This window comes from Adiantum capillus-veneris, chromosome 17 (assembly GCF_014529385.1).
Source record: "Adiantum capillus-veneris isolate H3 chromosome 17, ASM1452938v2, whole genome shotgun sequence".
In the NCBI taxonomy this organism is placed as follows: Eukaryota; Viridiplantae; Streptophyta; class Polypodiopsida; order Polypodiales; family Pteridaceae; genus Adiantum; species Adiantum capillus-veneris.
In genome coordinates this window covers 15,112,022-15,127,510 of record NC_140947.1, presented here as the reverse complement: position 1 = coordinate 15,127,510, position 15,489 = coordinate 15,112,022, and positions in this window count along the sequence as shown.

Below are 15,489 nucleotides of genomic sequence, written 5' to 3'. Positions count from 1 at the left end.
AATGTTGTTCAAACAACACCCTTACCACCTCCAGTGCTAGGACCGCAACCACCACATCCGAGAATCACTTCAGTGAATCAAGTGGGTTGTGAGTCATCTATTGCTTGTTTGGAAGGCTGTGAGGAAGATATATATCCTAATATTGCCTATGGGCTGGATGTGCTTGAAGAAAGTCCACAATACTACATGGAGGACTATTGGGGACAAGTCAATCCCGTATATCAAGTAGCCGCTCTTGCGGCAAGAGGCCAAAATATCAATTACACTGCTAAGAGACTACCTCTTCAATGCTATGAGTGTGGAGGTCCACATCGTGTAGCCGAGTGTCCTATTAGGCTACAAAAGAACGCCACACTAATGCAAACCAATCAAGCGAGCACGTGTACAATGCAGATACTCATGTGTAATCGATGTGGCATAGATCATTTGATTGCCCAATGTCCAAATAATCCAAATGCACCGAAGATCATGCCAGTAAACTTGATTGAAGTTACCGAGGAGCCATCACCAAGTACACATGTGGTACCAGTAAACGTACTCACACGATCGATGCTCCAAAAAAAAAAAAAAAGTCTTGAGGAAAGAGACACGGCATCAATTGCCCAGTCTCAAAAAAAGAAGAAAACACGAAGGAAGATATCGCAAAAAGAAGCGAAGTCAGACACTAGTTCAAAGAGCAACATAGGGACTGGTGACGACCCCGTATATATGAACTATGTTGAAGAGGATTCTGATTCAGGTGAAACCATGGAGACCAAAACGACCACTAAGATAGAAACCAACAAGGAAGATCTTCATGAGCCTGTTACCATATACATGTGGTAGTGATGTGTGTGAACACACTAGGACCGCCGGGGCATTTTTTCCCTCTTTAGGAGGTTTTTTCCCCCGTGCATTGTATATACACCCATCACTCTAGGGCTATCTATCTTTCCATTGCACACTAAGTAACATACTCTCTATTGTGTGCCTTGAGCTTCCTTCGTCTTCTCCAAGCTGTGTGTGTTTCTCTGCAACCCTAATTCAAACAATTGGTATCAGAGCAGGTCACGTCCTCCCGGGCTTAGTCGCCAGTTGCTCCAGCACACGCCTGCTTACTTTCTCCGATTTCAGTGAGCTTTGGCGAGCGTTCGCAGGTCGACAAATATTTTGGGCGAGCTCAAAGAGCTCGGTCTGCTCAGAATTTAGATTTGGGCTCATTTCGGCCTCCGTTTCCACTACGGACAGTACTGCACAGGCTATTTCGTCATTTTGTGCAGATTTTCTGTCAGTGCCGTTTTCTGCATAACAGGTGCCTTATAGTCTTCTACGGTTTGTGCTATATAGCACAAGTTGTTCCCGCTCCATTTCTCCTATTTTCGGGCAGTTTTCACATCAGGTGCAGCATTTACCATGGCTGACAACAACAACACAGATGTGTTCAAGATGTTTGCTGCTGAGGACAGGTTGGATGGGGACAACTACCCTATGTGGGCTTATATGATGCAACATGTTCTTGTGTCAAAAGGTGTCTGGAACATTGTGCAGGGCATTGATGTACGTCCTGGTTTTGAAGATGTAGGCGATGTTGAGGATGTTGCAGGTCTTGCTGCAAGGATTGCAGCTGTTAGAGTTGTTTTGCCTACGGCAGAACAAGCTTGTTGGGATGTTAAGGATGCACAGGCTCATGCATTGATTGCGTTGTCTGTGAAGCGCACCATTATTCCTCACATCCGTTCAGCAAAATGCAAAACAGGCTTGGGATATTCTAGCAGGTCTTTATGCAAGCCGTAATGAGGCTAAAATTGCTTTGTTGCGTAAAGAGCTAGAGTCGAAGATTATGCATGAGGAAGATGATATGGACACTTTCCTTGCTAGTGTCAAGGATATCAATGAGCAACACATTTCTGCAGGTGAAGTCATTTCAGACAGTTCCCTTGTGCAGACTGTTCTTGATGCCTTACCAGATTCCTACCAGACTTTTGCTAGTACTTGGAGACTCATGACCCAAGGAAATCTTGAAGTTGTCAAGTTTGATGCATTATGCACATTGCTGTTGCAAGAGTCACTTTCTAGAAAAAACAGGACTAGGCAGCGTGCAGTTGAACAGGCTTTTATTGCTTCTCAAAGAAAGGGTGGTAACAGTAATGCAGCCACTTCTTATGGTTCTGCTGCGAGTGGAAAAAATTCTGTTCCTAATGCTTCTGGTGGCAGCACTTCGTCTGGCAATTCTGGTGATAAGGGCAAAAAGAAGATGCGTTGCCATTATTGTAAAGCCAATGATCACTTGATCAAGTCGTGTCCTAAGTTGAAGGCCAAAGAGGCTAAGAAGAAAGAGGGTGGTTCCACTGCAAAGCTGGTTCCACTACAAATGCAGCCATTGTTGAGTCTTCTGTGAAAGGAGATTGTGATGCTGATGTTGATGCAGAATGGGATTTTAGCGCAGAGTGCACTTACAATCTTGCTGTCCATGATGCATGCTTGTCAGTTGCTGCAGATTCACATGTGTGGTATTTCGACAGTGGTGCTACAAAGCACATTACCTCACATCGTGAATTGTTTACCTCTCTCGAGTTTGTCCCTCATGGGAATTCAGTCACTTGTGCCAACAACGCCTCTTATCCAGTTCAGGGAGTTGAAAAGATTGTGCTCACTGCTGCTAATGGCAGTTCCTTCACACTTGTTGATGCACTTTATGTACCTGGGATCAAGAAGAATCTCTTGTCTGTATCCGCACTTGCTAGACTTGGACTTGTAGTCAAATTTATGGATGACAGATGTACAGTTCATGATCTCAGTTTTGGTGATGAAATTGTTGCATCTGGGCTTTTGTGCCGTGGGCTGTATAAGCTCACTTTGTATGACAAGTGTGGACAAAATTTTGCAAATGCTGTTGCAGATTCAAGGGCTATTTCAGATGCAAAACTTTGGCATGCACGTTTTGGTCATCTGAATTTTGCCAGTTTGCTGCGTTCGCAGAAATCTGATATGGTTGCTTCTTTGCCGCCTCTTGAAGCACCTGTCAAACATGTTTGTGAAGGCTGTATTCTGGGTAAAATGCAGCGTTCTACGTTTCCAAAGGATGGTTCAGTTAGGGCCACATGCAGGTTGCAGCTTGTGCATAGTGATGTTTGTGGGCCCATGCAAACTCCGTCCTTGGGCAATTACCTGTACTTCGTGACTTTCATTGATGATTACTCCAGGCATGCATGGGTATTTCCGCTTAAAGCGAAGTCCGAAGTTTTTATGTGCTTCAAACAATTTTTGGCTATGGCTGAAAATGTCTCAAAATGTACTATGGGCACCCTCCGTTCCGATCGAGAAGGGGAGTATATGTCTCATGAATTTAAGGCATTTCTGCCTAGTCGTGGGATAAAACACCAATGTACAGTGCCTTATACACCTCAGCAAAATGGTGTTGCTGAGAGGAAAAACAGGTCACTAACGGAAATGGCACGATGTATGGTCAAAAGTCAAGCTTTGCTGCATTCTTTTTGGCTTGAGGCCATCATGTGTGCCACTTATGTACTTAACAGGTGTCCTACGAAAGCTTTGCAGTCTATTACTCCATATGAAGCATGGCATGATAGAAATCCTTCTATTGAGCACATGCGTGTTTTTGGCTGTTTGGCATATGCTTTGGTGCCACAAGTGCAGCGCAGAAAATTGGATGATAAGGCTGTCAAATGTATTTTTGTTGGTTATAGTGCTGAAAGAAAAGGTTACAGGTTGTATCATCCGCAAACAAAACGTATTCTGGTTTCACGGGATGTAGTGTTTGTGGAAGATTCTGTTCAGCCCTTGCTGTCATGTACTAGAGACAGTAATGTAAGCTCACAGGACATTTATGACACTTTGTTGCCTCTTTTCAGTGGTGGAAATACGAATGTAAGTTCCAATGAGGCAAATGTACAGCCTATGGGGGTTTCTGAAAATGTTTTAGAACAGCCTATTACTGATGCAGATGTACATGATGTACTTGATGAGGAAAGGGTTGAAAATGAGCAGGCAAGAGGTATGCCAAAATGGCTGGTGCACACTTTGCGTGACAGTAAATTGGATGCACCTTTATCTAGTCGTACTCGTTCAGGCTCTCGCCATGCATCTTATGCATCAGATTGTTATGCTTTGGCTGTGTCTAGTTTACATGATGTTGAGGAGCCTTTGTCTTTTGATGAAGCACAAAATTCAGAAAATTGGATTGCTGCCATGAAATCAGAATATGATGCACTTATAGAGAATGACACATGGACTTTATGTGATTTGCCTCCTGGCAAAAAGGCCATTGGTACGAAGTGGGTTTACAAGTTGAAACGCAAGCCGGATGGTGAGATCGATCGCCATAAGGCTCGACTTGTTGCAAAGGGTTATGCACAACAAAAAGGCATAGATTATGAAGAGACTTTTGCTCCCACTTGTCGTATGACTACTGTGCGTTTTCTATGTGCATTGGCAGCTCATTTTGGTTGGGATGTACATCAATCAGACATTGTTACTGCTTTCTTGAATGGTGACATATTTGAGGAAGTTTATGTAACGCAGCCTCGCGGTTTTGTCATAAAAGGACAAGAGGACAAAGTGTGCAAATGTAAGAAGGCTTTGTATGGGTTGAAGCAATCTCCTCGTGCTTGGTATGAGAAAGCTGACACTCATTTGGTTAAACGAGGCTTTCGTAATAGTCCAACAGAAAGCACATTGTATGTAAAGCGTGAGGATGATGTATTTCTCATTGTGGTTCTTTATGTTGATGATTTGCTGATCATTGGACCAAATGAGAGACATATTGCTGGATTTAAGGCTGATTTGAATGCTACTTTCAAGATGAAAGATTTGGGGTTGTTGCATCATTACTTGGGTATACAGTTTAAACAGTGTGATGGTGGCATTGCCTTGTGTCAGAAAAGTTACATAGAGACATTGCTATGTAAGTTTGGACTTGAGGATTGCAAACCTATTGCCACTCCCATGGAAACAGGTTTGAAGTTGAGTCTACATGATGCTGGCGATCCTGCTGATGTCACTCTTTACCAAACTGCTGTTGGCTGCCTCATTTATGTATGCAACACGAGGCCAGATATTCAGTTTGCAGTCTTGCAGGTCAGCAGATTTATGCATAGCCCAGGGTCTAAGCATTGGCAGGCTGTCAAGAGGATTTTCCGCTACCTTAGTGGCACTTTACATCTTGGCTTGTTTTATCCCAAGGGGGGATCATTGCCGCCAGACTTACATGCTTTTTCGGACTCAGATTGGGCTGGTTGTTTTGACACGCGAGTGTCCACAAGTGGTTTTTGTTTCATGCTTGGCAGTTCATGTATATCATGGTTGAGCAAGAAGCAACCTAATGTGGCCACTTCAAGTTGTGAGGCTGAGTACAGGGCAGTCTTCACAGCTACGGTTGAGTGTGTATGGCTCAGACGCCTTATGGATGACTTGGGTGTTGGACAGGACACTGCCAACACTATCTACACTGACAGTCAGAGCGCATTGGCAGTTGCGAGGAACCCAGTTTTTCATGCTCGCACAAAGAACATTGAGGTGCATTACCACTATGTCAGGGAGAGGCTCTCAGCAGGAGAGATCAGCTTGGCTTATGTGCCAACACAGGACAACCTTGCAGATCTTTTCACAAAGGCATTGTCTCGTGAGAAGCTTGAAGCTTTCCGCAAAGCTTTGGGCTTACTCCCCTTTGTGGACTGATCCTGTCCTCAGGGCATGGCACTTCCCTTTACTCATGTGCCAGCTCTCGTTCACCGCATCACTCCAGGGGGGATTTGTTACCATATACATGTGGTAGTGATGTGTGTGAACACACTAGGACCGCCGGGGAATTTTTTCCCTCTTTAGGAGGTTTTTGCCCCCGTGCATTGTATATACGCCCATCACTCTAGGGCTATCTATCTTTCCATTGCACACTAAGTAACATACTCTCTATTGTGTGCCTTGAGCTTCCTTCGTCTTCTCCAAGCTGTGTGTGTTTCTCTGCAACCCTAATTCCAACAGAGCCACAATGGCCAGGATCCAAGAAGAAGATAGGAACTTATCCAAACCCTACAGAGGAGATTGAGAGAGTCAAGCAATTAAGGAGTTTGGTAGAAGATACCCAAAGGGATCTAGAACCAACACCTAGGAAGATCCAGATTACAGACACCGTGTTCCGTACGCAACAACAACCTCACCAAGACCATAGACCCTTAGCCATACCTAGTGTCATCCACGAAGAAAGCGACTTAAAGTCATGGGAAAGTGGGCGTACTCAGCGTACTCACTTCTTGATGGAAAGAATGTTTACAGAGGGACTACTCGATCCTATCAAAGAAATGGAGATCCCATCTTCCCCACGTCAAGGGACTGAAGTCCAGAAGGTGCTGTTAAACATTGCCAAATTGATGGATTTCATGTCTTCAGAAGTTAGAACCACCATCATGTCTAAACTATATAAAGACCCTGAGCTAGTCTCAGCTCTTCGAGCCTTCCTCAATGGAGAACTAAAGTTTGGGCTACCACAATTTTCACAGATGGATGGAGCTGGGGAGATGCATATAGAGGAGGAACACTTAGATCCACAACCCAACCTAGATGAGAACCTTGTTTACCTGTTAACAAGTTGGGAAAATACTTTGAGGGTGATGAATCCAATGCGACCATACCAATCACTACTAGTGAAGGGAATCCTTCATGGTGGCGCTGGGGTTAGCATTGTGACTAAAAATTGCTAGGAAACTATGGGAAGACCTCACCTTGAGACCACAACCATAGTAGTGAAGATGGCCAATGGGTCTATTGTTAAACCTATTGGGATGCTAGAAGATCTCAAGATCAAGGTCTTTGGACATAAAATAAGGATTACCTTCATTGTTATGGATTTCTCCAAACACACTATGCAATCGGAGATGATCTTAGGACGTCCTTTCATGAGGGAAGCAAAAATGGTGCATGCCACTAGTCTAAAAGCCATGTTTACTTGCAGTTCCAAGATTCTGTCATTTGAGTGGATCTTGTGACGGGTCGAGCACATCCTCTAGGAAACAGGTTTATAATTGATCATAGATCTGACACCACAGTTCACTCGGCCCCATTGCAGTATTGTTACACGTGTAAAGCGGACACTGATGTTGGGGAAGATTCTCCTTATATGGATGTACTACCTGGGATGACTGAGTCAGACAATGTGGATTGGGTCCACCTAGCAGTAACCATAGACACTTGGGGAAATAGGGGGACAACCTGGGTAACACCTAAGGGGGATGAAATACCACCACTTGTACCCTTAAATATGCTAGAAGCAATGCATATAGCTTCTGATGATCTACAAGATAAAAGTTTGATTGGCATTGGAACCAGGAGCGCCTCACAAGACTATAACCCACACGATTTGGGGTCAGAATCATCAGTTGAAATTGACTCTAAGGACGAAGAATCTGAGTTAAATCTTAGTGCAAATGTGGGGACAAACCATTCAGGGCCCAGTGGTAACCTAGATGACAATCTATCCAAGGGAGCAGAAGACGCAAGTAGTGATTCATCTAGTGACTCTTCACTAGAGATCGGCCGTAATCGAGAATTAAACAAAAATAGTAAGAGATATAAGAGGCGACGATATCAAGCAAATGTGCATGCTAGAATAAATGAAAAGAAATCTACCACAGAATGGCTTAATTATATAGGGGTATGTGATGCTCATCGAAAGTTGGTAGATAACTGGGGTGAATACCTTCAAAGCGTTATGTGGTGTAGTCCACAACCCATTGACATCGCACAACTAGAGGCTACAGAGAAGCCAAATTTGAGCCGTACTGTAAGGAGACGCTAAAATTGAGAGCTAGGTAAACAACAAAAGGAATCGGAAGTGAAATCACAGTCCACAGAACAACAAGACTCCACAGACTTACACCCTGCACCTGAACATTTCAAATCCTATACCACAGAGGAATGTAAGGTTGTGTATACAAAGGCTCAAAGAAAACCTATCGATGGGATCAATGGAATCTATGACGGTCCAATGATAGTTAAGGAAATAGAGTTAGCAGACCCAGGAGAAGAGTCTAAACCTGTTTTCATTGCCCACGATCTGACCGAGACTGAGAAGTGTGTACTTAAAGAACTTCTCAAGGAATTCAGGGATATATTTTCCTGGAAATATCATGATATGAAAGGTGTTCCACCTTCCGTGGTGCAACACACAATCCCCATGAATAGCATGGCTAAACCAGTTCAGCAACGACCCTACCCAATGAATCCTAAATATGCAAAAATCGTTCAAGAAGAGATTGAAAAGCTTGTGGAATGCGGATTCATATATCCTATTGAGCACTCAGAATGGGTGTCTCCAATAGTGATTGTGCCAAAAAAGAATGGGAAACTCAGAGTATGCGTGGATATCAAGAAGGTCAATGCCGCCACTAGGAGGGACCATTACCCCTTGCCATATTCAGAACATGTGCTTGAAAGAGTTGCAGGGAAGGAAGCTTATAGCTTTTTAGATGGGTACTCTCGCTACAATCAAATCACAATTGCGTTGGAGGAACAAGCTAAAACAACCTTTCTAACCGAATTTGGAGTGTTCGCATTTCGTGTTATGGCTTTTGGCTTAACCAATGCCCTGGCTACCTTTCAAAGATTAATAAACACTGCTTTTAGAGAATATTTGAGGGAGTTTTGTGAAGATTTCTTAGATGACCTTTGTGTTTATTTCTCTTGGTAAGAACATCTATCATGCTTACGAAAAGTGTTTGAGAAGTGTAGATTGTATCGCATCTCCTTAAACCCTTTCAAATGCCAATTTTGGGTTAAACACCTTTCTAGCTGTTAGTTCCCTATCAGGGTTTAAGGAGACGTTCCGCTGATGTTAGGCTTACATCAGCTCTATGGGCTTATCGTACTGCGTACAAAGTTGCCATTAACTGCACACCATTCAAGATGGTGTATGGACAAGAAGCAGTTATGCCATGGGAGTTTGTCGTTCCTAGTCTTCGAGTAGCTTCTCAAGAAGGTTGGGATGGTAACCCCTTAGTTGAGCGATTATATATCCTTGAAAGGCTAGATGAAGAGAGGCAATTAGCTGTGCAAAATGCACTTGTGGAGAAAGATAGGAGGAAGAAATGGTTTGACCGTCATCTAAAGAACAAAGATATCAATGTTGGTGATAAAGTCCTTATGTATGGAGTGTGTAACTAAAATAAAAAGTTGAAATATGCGGGAAAAGGACCATATATAGTATGTGAGATCACCCCACAAGGAACCATCCGTGTGGAGACTCTTGATGGAGTTGAAACCATTGGATTCCTCAATGGGAGAAAATTTAAAAGATACTATGATCCTTTAAGCCAAGAGGAGCTACATGACATCCATACAAAAAGAGCAGCCAAGGCACAAACAGAATTGAAAAAGATACAAGCTCAAGCTGAGGCTAAGGAGCGGCAACAACGCATAAGACGAAAATGAGAGGCTAACCTTGGAGTCACACATGCATTCCACGTTGAAACCGACGAGGATTGGTTGGACTCTGACACACCTCTACGATACCCTATGAGCTAAACAACACCTATGGAAAAGTGTTATATAATGCCTTATTGGACACGGATGCTAAATAGAATATGCTATCATATGGGGTGTGGTGTCAGTTAGGGAAGCCACCTCTATCTGAGAGTATTATCCAAGTCAAGAGTGTCAACAAGAAAAAAACTGCGGTTTTGGGAATCTGGCACACTTCTGTCAGTTATGACAATGGGGTTGTAGCTCAAGACTTTTGGTCATGCCTGTTGCAACTATGGAGGGTAATATAAATCTAGGATGCACGTGGATGATAGCCACCAAATGCACTATTGATTGGGGGACAGGGGGTGTCACAACACAGAAACCAACTCTTAGCCCTACCACTCAAGCTACACTCCTAGAGATTTTGCCTCTTAAGGAAATAACGCCAAAACATTGCATGTCCAAGAGGTTGAACTATATGTCCCCATAGCCCAAGTCTCTAGAGCTTCAACTGATGTAGCTGAAATAAAGCTTGAGACACACAAGACCCATCCCAATATAACAAAGAAAGCATACAAGTGGGTCCCTAAAGATTCTTTAGCAACCATAGTCAGTGCTAAAAGACAGGATCTTGGTAAGAGACGTCCCATTCACCCCAAGAAATGTAAAGAAACGTTGCGTTGGATTCCTAAAAAACTATTGGAAGCCCAAGGCTACTATGAAGGAAATGATCAAATCTGGGTGCCAAAACATAAATTGTGCTCTTACTTGTCACCGGGCCCATGTGAGCTCAATCCTATGGCTCCAAAACAAATTGAAGATCGCGGAAAGAAAAAAATCACGGAATGTTACACACCCGCTCCAGAGCTAGTTTGGGTACCAAAGAAAAAAAAATTGTTCCACCTAGCTCAGGAACAGGGAAATCAAATGAAGCTTCTTGCTCTTCATGTAGTTCCTATAAGGAAATAGAAGCTTCGACACAACCTCCACCTACCATTGTACATATCCATACAAGCAAGAAAGAGTTTGCACCTCCCGTTGTAAGTTCACCACTTACAACAAATGTTGCAAATAAAATAATGGGAGAGTACCTTACCACCCTTGCAACTCGACGAGGCACCTAAGGTAATAGAAAACTAATGGCAAAAATCCTCACCTATTACCAACTGGAACAACTGGTTTCAAAGGGTGACGACATCATTTCAAACGGTATGATCTACCCAAGGAAGGGGGGAGTGTTTGCTGACAGTCATCATTCACTCACTCCCCTCTCAACCTTTCTCGCTGAATTCTTAATCTCCAATCTTAGGGAATGCATATATAAATCCTTACACTCACAAAAACAAGATAAAAAAGTAAAAGAGCAAGAGACATAGCACAAAATCATAAAAACACATTATGCACAAGAACACGACCCTTGTAATATTTGCACTCTAATCATCATCTATTTGTGTGTACAGATATGGCTAGTACGCTAAAGTCATTCACTCCTTCTTTGGTTGAGAGGTATCCTCGTTACTTTTCACAAATGTTTCACATGGTCTTTCGGTGCTTGCATGTGAATGGGATTTGGTAGGTACGCTAGCATGTGAGAGGAATTTCGAGGAGTTAGAATGGCTGATACGTCTCCTGACCACGACTGACCCATACTTAGTAGAAAGCATTTCTCCCATTGCACAAGCCTACCCTTTTGACCAAGATGACTATAGGTCTCTAGTGACCTTCTTCGTAAACATGGGTACCTATGATGAAGAAGAAGATTTACATGACTACACGGATGGCACATATGGTCTCATGGATGATGACTTTGTTTATCTCGACGACGAGGATAGGGGTTTAGCCTTAGGGCTTCCCCCCAATCTCTACATATCTTATTCCCTTGACTCTCTAGGGGGAGTGCAAATAATTAGGTTAGGGTTCCTTATGTTTTTTGTTGTGTTCAATAAGTGTTGGTACCTTTTCCCACTGATGTGCCTCCTAGAGGTATTCTTTGTGTTTCCTAGTGTGTACAGGAGTGTGTTGCTGTTGTTAGGATTTGGACCTTCATGGAATCTTTATCTCGACTCACTCTTCAAATCAAGTGCAATTATCAACACAAACAGGTGTTTCTTGTCCATTAGCATTGCCCCTTATTTTTTTTGCATCTATGATTGTCTGCTTTGATTGTGATTGGTAGCATAATATCCAACACATTTTCTTAGTATCAAACATTTAATTCAATGTAATTTTTTGTCATAATCACTTGTCTAGGTTTAAAATTCAAGCAAGTCCAACTAAGTTAGTTTGACCAAGTTAGGTGTTAGAGATCTTCTCTTAATACCATGGGGAATGCCTTCCTAATAATCAATGGTTACTTAGGTTCTTAATCCGATTTAGGTAGCATTGTGTGAAATGTACTAGGGATTTCTAGTAGGCTTGACCACCCTATTGACCTTTATCTTAAGTATTATAAAAGGAGTTTACTATAGTGATGAGCCTGGGGAGGTGTAACAGTGTTATATGACCCCCCAAAGTTACAAAATTAAAATGCTGAAAATGAACAAACAAAAAATTAAAGTGCCATAATGTAAAATCTTAAGCTGGAAGAGAAATCTCAGCTTGATTGGGTACTTCACTCACATGTATTGCCTATGGTACTAGAGCCTTAGAGGTTCCCAATGTGGGCGCTTTTCCTTGAAAAGAAAAAAACCCAAGGCATACAAAATAAGCACACACATCAAAATTGAATCACTGTGAAGAGACTTAGGGGGGTCAAAGAAAAGGTAATCATTCAGGCGATGATTTCATGAGAAATTCCTTTACCTTAACTACAAGGTCTTCTAGGTATAGCCTCTAGTCAGCCCTCGAACATGAAATACTTGGCTCTCGCGATTTAACAACTTAATTGACCAGAGAAAATTAAGAAGCTTACCCATGGTATTAATAGTCAATCTCTAGTACCTTTCGACCGTTAAATTAGCGACCCCAGACTTGTTTAATTTTTACCTTTACATCTGTTTATGCATTTGATTATATTGAAATTTAATGTTTATTGCTGACAAATGGTTTAAAATTCTGTTACCAATCAAATTTTTTGCCTACAACTGCATATGCTTTTTAATTTCTTATGAGAATACAATTACTGTGCCAATGTTGTTTGATTTTGCAGTGGCTGAAGAAGGGTAAGGACATTCATCTCAGATGCTCTTCCACCTCGATGAACGAGCTTCAAGTCAATAGCTTCCGAGGACGGAATCTACATCAGGAAGGGGGGGCATGTTAACCCTCACGGCTCACAGACACCCTATCACCTACGACGGATGATTGTATTATTTACCTGGTAGAGTCAGGTACCGGGCTTGTCGGTCCAATAGGAAAAGGGTAAGAGTGATCGTCGATGAGAGGCGCACTCTAACTGGAACATTCAAGGGATTAGTTGGCTAAGCATGGGCACCCAAGTGTGAATGGGGTGAGCTCATATAAAAGTCAACTAAACCTAAAATTCACTCATTCTCTCATTTGTGCAATTGAAGAGTGCTCTTGCTCCATCTCCATCTTCTTCTTCTTCATCTCCTTGTCTGTGTATGTGTATGCGCGCGCGCGCGCGCGCGCGCGCGAGAGAGAGAGAGAGAGAGAGAGAGAGAGAGAGAGAGAGAGAGAGAGAGAGAGAGAGAGAGAGAGAGAGAGAGAGAGAGAGAGAGAGAGAGAGAGAGAGAGAGAGAGAGAGAGAGAGAGAGAGAGTGCGATCGAGCATTGCGGCGGCACGACGGGGGCGAGGCCGTTGAGTGTGGCGTAGCGGTGTCTCCCTCTTCTTCATGGCGAGGAATCCTCCACGAAGCAAGCGTAGAGCGGTGAGTGACACACCATCGTCATCTTTGAGCTTACTAGTTTAGGCTTGTTGTGTGTTTGGAGCCATTTGTGGCTTGCGCGTGGTGTATCGGCAAGTTCCTTGCATTGACACGTACGACATACGCGCACAAGTAGATGCTATCAAACTTTCTTTAGGGAGAGTCCCTACTTAAGAAGGTAGGCATGCAGCCTATACTTCTCAAAAGCTCAGAGATTATGAGAAGCATTACCCAACCCATGACTTGGAACTCTTAGCAATCATCCATGCATTAAAGTTATGGAGACATTATCTTCTTAGTAGCAAATTTCGGTTAGCCACTGATCATAAAAACTTGAAGTGGATCTTTATACAACCCAATCTCAACATGAGGCAAAGGAGATGGATTGAACTTCTTCAAGAATACAACTTTGACATAAAGTTTAGACCGGGAAAGGACAATGTATTTGCGGATGGGCTTAGCCGTGAATCTTTCCTTAGCGGTATCTCTATACCTAATAATCCTATATGGGAGAGAATTAAGTAAGTAGCCTTGAAAGACCTAGATTATCAACAGTTGTCCTTGCAGATTCAACAAGACATAACACTTGAAACAAAGAACATATCAATAAAGGATTACTCTGTTCAAGAGGGATGTCTTTATTTTTGACAGAGGCTTTGTGTACCTAAGGACCCAGCACTGAAGAAAGCAATCCTATTTGAGGCTCACATGATAACCGAACTTCAGGACACCCTGGGTATGAAAAGACCCTAAATGCTATTAGAAGAAGCTACTTTTGGCCAGGAATGAAGGGGGGGATGTTCTTCGCTATGTGAGACAATGTCTCTCCTGCTAACTAATTAAAGCTGAAAGAATCAAACTTCCAGGACAACTTCAATCTCTTGATATACCTCAAATGAAATGGGAATGTCACATGATTACCCTCAGTTGGAGGCTATGATTCAGTATTTGTTGTTGTTGATATGCTTACTAAGGTAGTTCACTTCATGCCTGTGAAAACTACCTTCACTACCTCTGATATTAGCTGAATCTTCGTGAAGGAAATCTTTAGTGTCATAAAATCTAATATCTAACCAACCCAAATGATTTTCTCATATTTAACTGATTATTTAAGAATAAACGAGAACAAGGGTTAGAATATAGACACGTGCTTACGAATCTATCTCAACACGGGGCCAAGGTTAAAGGGGTCCAAATGAGATATGGTCTATCAAAGGGCAAGGCTAGATAATGTAGCTTAAAGACCTTAGGGTTAGCTTCATTATAGACCTCCAAAGGTTAGTGTTAAAAGTCCTTTGACCTTAGGCAAGCCAGGGCTGTGCTAGAGGTGGGAACCCGACCCAAGCTTGAGGTGCTTGTCGTGCTTGCTGATTAAGGTGCTTGAGGTGCTTGTTGTGCTTGCTGACTAAGGTGCTTGATGTGCTTGTTGTGCTTGCTGACTAAGGTGCTTGAGGTTCTTGTCGTGCTTGCTGACTAAGGTGCTTGAGGTGTTTAATGACTAAGGTGCTAAGATGCTCCATGAATAAGGCGCTTGAGGGGCTTGAGGTGTTCCACAAAGTCAAAGCACATCCCTGAAGATCCCTCATTGTAATAGCTAGAGAGAGAGAACACACTCACCCTCACACAAGTCAAGCCTTGCCTAATGAAGCAACAGGGAAACATGTCAAGTTCCTCTCCATGTTGCCCTCATAAGGTGCCTAAAGCCTAATGGTTGGCCTCTCAAGGGGTCCAATGATAATTTAGATAGTTTAATTAATTGTGTATGCATTTATCAGGTCCTCTCTCTCAAAGGGGAAAGGGAGACACTTGTCCCAAGGCTAGCATGCTTGCTTGATATGTGCTCTGCATGTGATTGGCCAGGCTTAAAGGGGTCCAATGAGCTTCCATCATGAGCTAGAAGAGGGGGTCAACTAAGGAAGCTAGGGGCTAGCTTGGGGGATATACTCTCCACACACACACACAAACACACACACACTCTTATTGTGTGAGGTGCAAGGTGCAAGAGATCCACCTCCTTTTCCAATCTTGTAGAGAAGTTGAGAGCCTACACCAACACTCTTGGCTATGGAATGCAATTCCAACCAAGAGCCATGCTCCAATGCTTAAGCTTGCCATCTTCTCCATCTTCATTACTATGCTATTATGTATGCTAAGCAAGAAGAGTGATGATAAGTGAGGAACTATTTCTTTTTTCTATGAATGTTTCTTC